A 12412-nucleotide genomic window follows, 5' to 3' on the forward strand; every position below is an offset into this window, starting at 1 on the left:
CCAAGTCCCAAAATGCGGCAGCTAAACACGGGGGCTGGCAGATATGCAAATGGGAGGATGTACCTGTGCACCACCAGATTACTTTTCCCGCATTTGCTATTCATATATTTGCAAGGTGACTCACTTCAGACAAAGCAGGTGATCAAGAGCTCTTTCCTTTTTCCCCTCTCCTCCCTCCTTCTTCCTCATCTGAACGGGGGTGAGGAAAGGAGAGCCAGCAGAGGAGCGATGGATCCACAGCCTCAGCAGAAGTCATAAGCCTTGCAAATGCTGCAGCCCACAATTGCATGCCCTAAGATTTGATATGTATTCTGTCAGCAAACCCCATTTAATCCATTTTGCTGTCAGCTCCCCTTAAAAGCATCTCAGCTAATGCAAGCAGAGTTGGGATAGCAGCGAAGAGGCAAACAAGGCAGCAACATCTATTGCCAACAGTCACAAAATAGTCTGGGAAACATTTCACATTTTCATCTTTGCATTGTTCACTTTGCTGCTCTGAAGCAATTTTATGCAAATCGGCTTTGATCGCTCAAGCTTGTCCTCGGATGCTCACTGATTTATAGATTCTCAGATTCATATCTACTGTATAATTCCATATATTAGTTGTTTAATTAATATTCTTTTGTTCATTTAGAATGTTTTAGGGTATTTTTGCCCTTTTTTCTGTGCAACATATCTTAAACCAAATCAAATTGAGTGGTACACGTGGGAAGAGATGTTCAAGTCTTGCTAGAAATTCCCAGTTTTTTTTTCTAGATTTGCCCCATATTTACCACCCATCTTGTCACCAGCTTTCTTGTCACTGTTGACAAAAAAAGATCCTCATAACACGAGGCCGCCACCATGTCTCTCTCTATGCGGGTGGTGTGTTTTGTCTGAAGTGCAGAGTTAGGTTTCCACCAGCACAGCAGTTCTCTGCGAGCTAATATGCTAATGTTAGCATGATCGCCATCTCAATTCCCTTAGAAAATCTTCCTAATGATTGCTAAACTAAGTGAAAATGAGATAATCAAACTGCAGGGATTTATGGTTGATTCAAGACATATCTAAATATTCATGACAGTTTTTTTTCCTCTGCGTAAATTCAATCTATTTCGTGCAACAGTAAATTTAAAGAGACAGCTACATCGTTAAGAATGCAGAATTTAGATACCAAACATGACCAATGTTAAATATCTTAGAAAGCTGGGTGTTTTCACACACCAATACCGATTGGTCAAAAATATAGCTAATCTATCCAAAGCAGTAAAAGTTTTAGCCAAAAGATTTATCTGTACTCTGGGGAGAAATCAGTACAGACTGATTTGTTTCTCTGCACCAGAATCCCAACAATCTTCAGAAGGCTTTACAGTGAGATGAGATCCTCTGTAAACTTCTGGGTTTTTCTTTTCTTCACTTTGTGATCTGTCACCAAACACAAACGAAAGGATTGTAAGAGTACGGCGATGCACATTTTCCACATGATAGTTTTCTCAACACTGTTCCCTCACATGTGTGAAAACACGGCACATAAAAAGCACATCTGCAACAAGTACAACAGCATGGCTCTCCAAGGTCACATCTTTGCACTAAGGATGTCATGCAATCATGAGAAATAAATGAAAGTATGCCACTTCCTGAGGGAGGAAACCACAACAAAACATTGGGTTGTGGTCAAATATAATCCTGTATGTGTGTGTGTGTGTATGTGTGTGTATGTGTGTGTGTGTGTTTCAGCATCTATCGTAAGATTACAAGAATTTGACTATTTCCCAAAATCCATACAGGTTCTCTTTTCATTTTATTGTTTTAATGATGATGTAAAAAAGGCCACAGCTACAGTGTGTCAACTCTACAAAGTCTGCAAAATTATCTCTGTGGATCAAGTCCCAAAAATCCAATCCAATACTCAAGGCATTGTCATGACCTGCATTTCTGTTGTGTCTTCCTTCAAATTACCGGGTTCTTTCCTTTAACTCATTATTTTTTCCTGTGTTGTTACAGCTCATGTTATAAATATAAACCTTTCTGGTTTTTAGCAGGGTTTTATATGATAAATTAATACAAAGTAATACATCATTGTGCAGTATACTTCACAGTCTGAAATTCTTAATCATAAAGAAGATAAATTGTGGCTACAATAAAAACAAAGCCAATGATATGAGAAGGGTATGTATGGACTACTTATAAAGCTTGGTATTCTTTGAATGCTGATGTGCCTAATTTCGTAAATTAAAACAGATTCTCTCTTTTCTTTTGGTCAATATTTAACTCAAACAGTTTAGGGCGATTAGGATATTTTTGAATCGCAAATAGCAAACAAGGAGAGTATTTCTACACCATTTGTGTGCCATGCATTAAATCGTGGTGACAGAGCAATTCAGAATGTGAATTTCCTCATGAAATTAAAAGCATGACTGGAATGCTAAATAATCCAATTTACTCTCTATTCTTTGTGAATGATTTAGGGTTTATTTGAAATCTTAAGCAGCGGGCGGGAAAAAATCCGTGGCCAGGATCCTTGAGAGAACATTGTTATCTTGTCTATTTCTTTGAATCTTTGAACCTGCGCTCTCGTAAGGTCAGACAATAAATAGATCTGGAAGATATGGAAGCAGGTATGAAATATTAAAGCCGTGGTGTAAGTCCGGGGAGCGCAGAAGAAGTTGTCGGCATTTAATTTCAGTTCTTTGTTGAGATTTCCTCCTGCCACTGTCGGCGGCGTCAGCAGATTCCCTTTGCTTGGGCTGAAATTCATGGGACAAGTGTCCATGTCAGCACTTTCTCCCCACCCCTCAGCCGGGGCGAGCAAAAGGACATCACATTTGTCAGCTGCACTAAGCCAGAATTATAAGGACAAATAAAATAGTGTGTCTGAGAACGAGGCCTCGTTCAAAGAGGATGTCCTTTGGGCCGAGCGAAATGATAACTTGTGAAGGCTTTTCAGATGGGGTGACAGTTCTCTGCGTGTTTGTGTGCATTCACGGGCCTGCATGTGCGAGTCAAAGCGCGGCTGTCTGCGTGTGGATGTTTGTTTTTGTGAAAACATTCCTTTTTGAAGCATTTAAACGTGGATTCTTGTGATATCTCTGCTGCAAGCATGTTTTGAAAGAAGCTTAATGCGAAATCAAAGTTAAATTTGATCTGTTCTCTCTTTTCCTACAATGAAATACAAGCTATGTCTGGAGCAGGTACAATTGGTCTCTTAAGCAACGGTTTAAAATGCTTGCTGTTCCTTTCAGCTCTGTCGAACAAATATTAATGATTGTTTGTCACCAGTTACATCTCTCTTTAGATGATGAAAATCTTTATTTAAACAACAACAGTTTTTTTTAATTCTTTTATTAGATATTTCCCAGATATATTGGCTTTGAATTAAGTTTTCACATAACCAGAAGAAAGAACTTGATCCACCAAAAATATGAATAATAAGCGCAGCCATTTTTCCATGAATTATAATGAGCTGTTGACACAGTGCATTGACATATTTTGCTGGCACAGTCAAAACATTGGCAAGTGAAATTCAGCAGCTTAATTTTGATATAAGCACAGCATCTTTTGATGCACACATCATTTATCTTCAGTTAAATAAGGGTCTTAAAAAGCTTGAAAACAATCACGTTGGACAAAAGGAGAATTTTAATGCAGTTAAAAATGAAAACATGTAGCCTGAACGTCCTTTCAGCTACACACACACACGCACGCACACACACACCTACACACACACGCACACACACATGCAATTCCAGCTGTTCACAATGCTACTAACCTTCCTGTAATATTATTCTCTTGTTTTGCAGTCCACTTGGAAGACAACTTGTTCAACAATTAAAAACTGAGCCAATGATACATTAAATTGACTGTATGTGTTTTGTAGACAATCAAATTAATTGAAAATCATTCATAAAATAAGTAGCACACAATGTAAAATGATTATAAAACCTTTTCAGTTTTTCAGTCTTTGATTGGTACAGTTGTTCTATAGAACTATTCAGTTCCACAGAGGAAAAACATTGGAAAAATATGATTGTTTCTCTTGTTTTGTTTGACAGGTTTTAATGTTTTTCATATCTCTTGTTGCTGTATTTGAACCTGGATTCCAATATGTATTAGATGAGACCTTCCTTTTTGCTTGATTGACTTCATGAAATCAAGACCGAATCTGTCATTAAAGTAGACAGACCACATGAATAAAATAGGAACTTGTAATTCTATGATCTTTAGCCATATGGATTACTGCAAGTGCATGGATGTTGGGGGTGCGTGAGTTTGCGAGGGATAGAGGTCTGTACCAGTTTGACACCTGATTAGCTCAAAGATGTTAGAGAAAGAGAGAAAGAAATTTTGAAACACAGGTACAAAAGATCAGGGCAGAGCAGGTAACCTTGGCTCCTGAAAGCAGCAGTTGCCTCGGGCAGACAAACACCAGATACCCCACAGGACAGTCAGAATCTGGACATGGAAACAGGTCTGCAACAAAGCACAGGAACAGCTGTCCTTAGGCCAACGAGGCAAAGGGTCAGACGCAAGGCACTGAAATCCCCAAAACAGCCACATCCCCCACTGCAGGCCAAGCCCGGAGCCTGGTTACCTCAGTGGTCAGGCACTCACCCATCAAGACCCCTCGAAACCTGCCTCGAGCCTCTGGCTGGCAAGCATCCGCCCGCCTTGGCGACCAGAAGTCAGAGGGCATGGAGCAATCTCATCTGGTGAGGCAGCCAGAGGGAGGCCTAGAGGAAAGGATCTCCACTAGAACACAGAGCTGTCCCTACGGCCCCCTGCTGGCTGACGCGTCCCTGAGAAAAAATGGGCTGCCAGGCAGGGAGCAACAACACACCAAGAAGGACAGCCCCCTGCTGGGCCCTCCCCTGTGACAGAGCCAAAGCACCCAAGGTCATCTCTATATCACTAGTCCTTTGCCTAATGGGCACAGAGGCAAAGGAGAGCCATGCCACACCCCCTGTGCCCAGCCCCCACAATGCATGTGTGTCTGTGTTAAAGGAAAATGTCACTATGAATGCAGGTGGGAAAACTGGGATTACAATCTGGGAGTTAGAGACTTGCTGAGCACAGAGTCTACCCCGCCCCAAAACCCCTTCTGTTTCGAAGACAGTCAGATTGAGGAACAAAATGGGCCAAAGCAGAGACAATATTACATTATATATTTCAAGATAATTCCTATTTCAAATTAGCTTCAAACATGGCAGCCATGTGTGCAACCACTGTTTATCTGACACCAGAGAGGCAAGTTTATAAAAGACAAGCAGGCTAGTAAACAACTTGCACACTTGACATGTGAGTGAATAATGTTTTCTGAGCTCAGACATAAGCAGAAATCTTAAAATAATATGGAAAGTATTTGCTTGATCTTGGTATCACATCTCAAAAGTTTTCCTGAATTTGCATGTTGCGCTCTGTTTTATGATTTGTTAAGAGATATCTGAAGTAAATGTATAATGGGACTTGTGTAAAATTTGAGCCCAAGACATTTCCTGCAAAAAGAAGAGAACTTGTTTATTTCAGTGTGGGGCATTTTATTTTATTTTTTTTTCCCAGCATGAGCAAAACCAGGACTGCCACAGTAAATGCACGGGCCTGACAGTGAGGCATGTGTTCAGCTTGTGTTGAGATGACATTTATAGATGACACCATGTATGTGGATCTGTCAAAACAGTGGCTGACAAGATGACTCACAGCTTCTAGAGACGTGCCAGAGGAGGAATATTCCACCTTGATGATAATCCAAAGCACACCACCATAAAAAAGATGGACGGAAAGCAACATACCTGGCCATAATGTCTAAAGTGAATCCAATAAGACTTCTGTAGATATCTGAAGGACATCTGCACTGCCCCGGCTATAAAGACCTGGAGGGAAATATTTTAGAAATTTGCGCAGCCCTGATAATCTCCGTTGAGATGGGGGAACGAGCCTAGCATCAAAAGACATGAAAAGTATTTAAAACGTTTGAAAGGATTTGATTTTGCTGGTGGAAATGGATTCTGTCAAAAAGTGTTCAGATATGAATATGTTTTTGTTTTTTTTCTTTTAGGAGGGAGAAGCTTCAAACCACTGCAGTGCTCTTAAGATGCACAGCCGCATTTATGTGGCAACTGAGTCCAATGAGAATGAGATCCTCTGACCTTTTTCATAGCAGATCTCCTTATTTATTGCACACACACACACACACACACACACGCATACACACACACGCATACACACACGCACACACACACCCCTGCACCCATTTTAGATCTGTGAGCATATACAATGTATTAGATAGGCATCAAGCAATTTTAAAGGGTAATTTTCTGCTACACACAGTATAATTATATCTTATTTAAAAAATCACCAGGTAAAAGACTCACGTAAGGTAAGCGTCTGTGGGGTAACATTAGATTATTGACAGTTTTACTGATGTAGAGAACAGTGGGTAATGACAGTAATTCTCCCTGAGTTTAGACGCTTGGCAGGCAGGTTGTTGTAAGTTTGCCGGAGAGGCTGCCACAGCGGATTTAATCTCTTTCAGATGCTCCTGTCAAATAAAACCCTAGTCAGTGCAGGATGAGATGAGAGAACATCATCTGCTGCAGAACCTGTTGTTCTTCCTGATGGTGCATTTTCGACATGATGAATTAAAGGATTTCAAACCTGCCAGATGTTTCCCCCCCAAGGTTGAATCCCAGTCAAAATGTGGAGAACTCACTTTTTCTATATTTGAATGAAATTTTGATCACCAAGAGAATCTCTTTTAAGACAAAATGGGCTGTTGTATGTCTATAAAAGGCTTCAAAATTAATATATGTGTTCGACCAACATGAAATAGTCTCACCTTTCAACTTAAAATGTTTCTATTTCAACTCGAAAGTGCTATTTAATTAAAGGGCACTTACCACAGTTCCTCTGCTTCAGTCACGGGAGTAGTTAATCAGACTACAGTAATTGTTTAGTTGTTTATAATCAAAGACGATTAATGTTAAATCATTAAATTAGTTTATTTTATATAGAAGTGTTATTGAAGTTATTCTTGAAAATAAAAATGATGCATTTACAAAACCAACGTTAAGCTTGTATTTTCTACCATCATAAAGAAACTTCCATTAAATAATTGTTTACAGTTGGCCAACTATTTCTGTATGGCACATCTATGAGGAAAACATGCCATGTATTGCATCTAAAGGATGTTAAACCTGTTTATATTTTTCTAACATTCCTATCCAAAGAAATGAGCTCAGAAGATATGAAGCCAATCATTTTCCCTGAAAAACAACATTCTGTATTTTCTCTGTTACTACCCATTGAACTGTTTTTAAACTTTGTTACTTTGTATTTCTTGATTAATGAAATCCAATCTACAAAACATTGTTACATCGTAATAATGTTTTGTTGCAACATTGTGGCCAAGCAATGTTTTGTTACATTGTAACAGAATGCAATCTGTTCATTATTATTCATTATTATTCATTGACCCCAAGCCAAGATATGCACCCCTCTTCAACATTAGAGTTCACAGTGAGAGCTTCTTCCTGGTATTTTTGATTGAGTCACCTGTTTGCCTCAGCATCTTCTATATCTTTCCAAGAACTGCCTTTTCATTTTTCTCTTCTTGAAACAGACCCAAAACTGTCTAATGAGATCCTTTTTGTCTAATATTTCCAGTCAAGAACTCTAAACATGCCACCGATATCTCGAAACTGAAACAAGCGGAGGTTCAGAAAGCCCAAGGCTGAGCTGCGTTACAGAAATTCTGTTTACCTGGTTTAAATTCATGAGCTAAACAATGATAACTTGTGTCAGATGTGATTTCCTGTCTGTCAAGAGAGGATAGAAAATATGGAAATGAAGATCCAACACCGTCTGGCACTGTATAATGCACAAAGATACACATTCATATACAGTTTGCAATCATGCAAACAGTCAGAAATAATGTTTGTTATTTGATGCGGTGGGAGAAGTGCTCATTCATTCCCACGGAGCTCTACGAATTGAAGTGAAATTAGAGGAACTTGAGAGAGAATTCTGGGAAAGGAAGATTGAATAAAGCTGACCTGGCTTTGATTGAATCCTGCACAGACAGAGGCCGCATACACCTGGGTTCCTCTGTTCATCTGATTTCACATATTACTCTTGAATATTAAACATCAGAAGCTTGTCGAGCTTTCTGCAGCGTCTCTGAGATGAGGTGGCTTCAGGTGCAGCTCAGATTTGTTTGTTTTTTTTGTTGTTGTTTTTTTTTTGCTTGTTTATGAATGCATCTGCTTCGGCCTCGGCACAAAGAGAGAAGAGTGCCACCAGGAATGTGTGCACAGCCACACAGGAAGGAACAAGTGCAGTGTTAAATGTTTTGCTGCAAAGTTGTATTATCACACTTAAAACTGTTTCCTTCAGGCAAGTCAGCTGATTTGAAATGGAGATAGAAGAACTGCTTGAAACTTTATTTTCTTAAGGCTGTTCAAAAGACCAATGGGTTGTTTTGTCTGTATGGCTGTTCCATTGAAGTGTTCGGGAAGATATAGATTATAAAACTTTCAGCTTTGAGCATCTCAGAGCACTGGTGCCTGGTGCATGGCACAATTGCAAACGCACTAAGGTACAGCAATCCATATAAACTGAAAGGCCAGAAAGAAAAGTGTTAATTAATGTAACTCTGGAGGAGCTGTAGATACCCACAGCTAGAAGATGTACTATTCTACATCACCCATGGTGAAACATGGTGGTAGCAGCATCATGCTGTGGGGATGCTTTTCTTCATATCCTCCGATCAACCGATCTGAGTTGATGAGAAAATGTTAGAGCCAAATACAAGAGAAGAAAAAAAATAAACTTGTCACAGGTTGGGAAAAAAATGTCAGACTGGAACAGAGGTTCATCTTCCAGCAGAACAACACAAAACATGAGCCAGAGTTGCAATGGGATAGTTTAGATTAAAAAAAATATTAACGTGCTGCAATGGCTAAGTCAATGAAGACCTAAATTAAATTCAGAATCTGTGGCAGTGTTGTGTAATTAATGAAAGTAAACAATGCAGAGGGACGTTTATGGTTGTGTGCTGAGTTAAGTTGAAGAGACAGCAAATTTTCACTGTTACACAAGCTGTACACTGACTGCTTTAGAGTGTGTTAAAGTGTCAGTGCCATGCCAGGAAATGATAGGACACAATATTTACAAAAAACATAAGGGGTGTTGCCTGCTCATGTTTATCTCTTTAATTCCTCTACAAAGGTACACTCTATTCCTGATGATCTACTAAATCCCAATAAAACGTGTCATTTTAATGTAACAAAATATGAAAACAGTCTGGTGAGAAAAAAAATAGAGAAGGCAGCATGTTGTTACTCAGGGGAAATGATTCATTTCACATCTTCTAAGCTCATTTCTTTGAATAGGAATATTAGGATTTAAAAAAACAACAACAAAAAAACAGGTTTAACGTTCTTTAGTTACAAAATCAAACAAACCAAATCGAAATTTGACTTAAGTGTAAAAGTAAATGATTCTTTAAAAACATGCTAATTCCTCAATCAAACCTTTCGACCTTTTGACAAAGCACCACTTTATCTCCTCTTTGACGTAAATGCCGTGCAGATAGTTTAAGACGGGTCACTGAATTGAAGAAACATTTTAAAGAAGATTGGAACAATATTTCTCCTCTCCTCATTTAGCAACAATCCTGTGATTCATTGTTGCTAAATGTTGCTCCATAAGCTACTCAATCAATGGTGGAGTATGTTTTTTTTCCCCCCTCATTCTGGCTCTGTTCCTTTGTTGACTGTCGTAGGGGCAACGATCTTCATGCGGCCAGGTTCTGAGGGGAGCACTTGTTCCTCTGTGTGCGAAGGATCACAGTTTGCAGAGAAGAGATTGGATTTTGTCTCTCCATTTGGGCCACCAGAGATTAGATGAATCTATGTCTGAGGTTTTAATCCTTGTAGGAAGGAGCACCAAGTTGCATGAGGCGAGCCTGTGCCCATGTACACACACACGCATATCCGCACGCACACACAAACTTACAGACTCACAATTAAGGATCCAGATGCATCTTTTTTTTTTTTCTAAATGCTGCATCTGCAGGCAAGCATGTGGCCCTCATGGCGCAGGCCCAAGCTGCTTATTGATGGGCAGATTTTAGCCTCCATCTATTGTCAGACCCTGTACCCACTCTTTATCTCTCTCTCAGCATATAGAGAGATATGATTATGACATGTTTAAAAACATTAAAATACTCTCTTTTTATTCCACTGTTTCTGGTCTTCTTAGAGAATTTTATACTGAATGTGGACTGAATTAATTGACGGTATTATGCATATTAGTTCATATTTGGCTGCATTAATCTGCCTGAAACAGAAGGACAGAGGGATTTTAGCATAATAATTCAGTTTCCCTACTGTACATTAATATTCATATTTCAAAAACTCTGACAATTTGCACCTGCCAGACATCTGTGTCAAAGCAGTAGCCTGTGTGTCATTGCACTTTTGCACTTTTATTTTTTCCTTAAAAGACCTGGGTATTTTTCCAAAGATATGCAGAGGTTTTGGGGCTCCATTTAAAAATAAATGCTTATCTTTGACAAGCACTAAGTGTAAAAGCTAAGATCAGCAGAGGCGTTTCATTGGCCCCAATTTTTATCTTCAATTCAGGTAACTTAACCCTTTTTTCTGACTGCAGTTTAGATGGATAACTGATTTAATAGTTGTATAAAACTGGAGAGTTTCTAGCACACGTTGCATTTTATATGTGAAGAAGGTCCAATTAAATTAAAATGACCATGAGTGACTACCTATAATTCTTATAGTAGTCAAATGGATGCAGTTTGTTGGAATTATGCAAAAAAATATATATATATATTTATCAAAGAACTGATGCACATAGGAAGCTTCCTGAGAGAGAGAGAGCTTATTTTTTTAATGAAAAAAATATGTGTAGAGATCAACCAAAAATGCAAAGGTATAAAAGGACAAAGCAGTGGAATGCTCAGCACCCCTCCAGTTCTTACTTCAGGTGTTTATTTTTTAAATCTCACACATCTGATTTTGTGCTTTCAAGGCCTCTGATTTGGCTTCATCAATGTCAAACTTTGCTCTTTCTGCCAGAACATGTTTTAAACCTGTCCAGAGACCCGAGGTGCAATATTTTACATGTAGCTTTGCTATTTTCACTTTTTGTGATCATCTTTTCTCCTGGGCAGACAGGATGTTGAAAGCTGCAGCAGAAAAATCCTGTGATGTCCATCATGGGAGAGAGTGAGGGCCCTGTTTTTGTCATTTAACTAGGAAGCAAAACCAAAAGGGGGCCGTTGCAGAGTTAAAACTGGGGAGAGACAGAAACAGTGGGGGATTCAGAATATCATCAGAGGTAGAGAGAAAGAAAAGCTGTTTTATGGGGTTTGCAGATGAAGAAAGTCTGTGTTTACATTACCATGTGGAGTTTTTGTCCCCAAACAATCATATTTTGTCCATGTTTTGATCCTCGCCGGTTCTCCACGGAAGGCGGCGGATCTCTGCAATTCTGGATGTCTGTCTGAGATTGTGCACTTTATTGTGCGACGGTGAAAAACAGTTCTCTGCATAGACAGGCTCGCTCGCTCTCAGAGGTTGAGTGTCGTGCAATTAGTATGCAACCGAGATGCCTCGATGCGGCTGCAATCCGAACGGAGAAAATGAAAATTATAGGAAATATGATGTGTTTTCGGAGCCTTGGGACAAAAGGAGCTAATATGCATGTCAGTCAATCCCGCTGGCTGTAGATAAAGCCCGGCAACCACTTTGTGCCCGAGTGTGACTAAGATATTGGTGTGAACTAAGTGGCCGGCTGCTGTTTTCAGAGTCACTGACCTCCAAAGAGAGATTTATGCAGAGTTGGGAAATGTGAGAGGAGCGAACTGGGATTTTCATTTGAACTAGATGTCATTCAAATGGAGAATGGAGTGACACTTCAATTAACTCGCTGTCCCCAACAAAGTTTACCTTGGTCCTCCGAAAGGCACAGTGTTTCAGTTCGCCCGGCAGGATTAGCTGCTCATACTTCCAATCTCCGACCTGTCAGCACAGTGTCACTGCACTGCAGCTGCTGTTCAAAATGACTGCCTCTGTTTCCTCCTCCTGTATTTCCCTCAGACTTCCACTGTGGAGTGCGACGCCTTCACTGCAGTTACCTTGAAGCGTCCTTTGCCCATATTTACTTATACTAAATTGAGTGTTTTACGCTCGCCAGCATTAAACAGCTGCGCCTCTTTACGGCGCCAGGAAAAAGTATTTGGCCGCTCGCAGACCTCCAGCATTTTTTGCATTTCATCAGAATTGATTCTTTCAGATCATGGAACAAATTTTGTTGTCGGACAAAGAAACACAGCGAAAATGCAGAATGCTGTGTTTTTTTTTATTTTTTTTTTTAAAGTTTTTTTCTTTATTGAGGGGGAAAAATTATTTTAACC

The 12412-nt window shown here is 39.6% G+C and overlaps 1 long non-coding RNA gene across 1 annotated transcript; it reads right to left on the reverse strand.

Annotated features, from left to right (window-relative positions):
- Positions 1-10968: 10968 nt before the first annotated feature.
- On the reverse strand, positions 10969-12110 carry LOC103142759 (uncharacterized). Its single transcript, XR_476727.1, has 3 exons — positions 11946-12110; positions 11398-11618; positions 10969-11289 (listed from the first exon to the last, which is right to left on the reverse strand). It is a non-coding gene; the product is annotated as an uncharacterized LOC103142759 (long non-coding RNA).
- Positions 12111-12412: the final 302 nt, after the last annotated feature.

Source organism: Poecilia formosa, unplaced genomic scaffold, assembly GCF_000485575.1.
Source record: "Poecilia formosa unplaced genomic scaffold, Poecilia_formosa-5.1.2 Scaffold100, whole genome shotgun sequence".
Classification (NCBI taxonomy): domain Eukaryota; kingdom Metazoa; phylum Chordata; class Actinopteri; order Cyprinodontiformes; family Poeciliidae; genus Poecilia; species Poecilia formosa.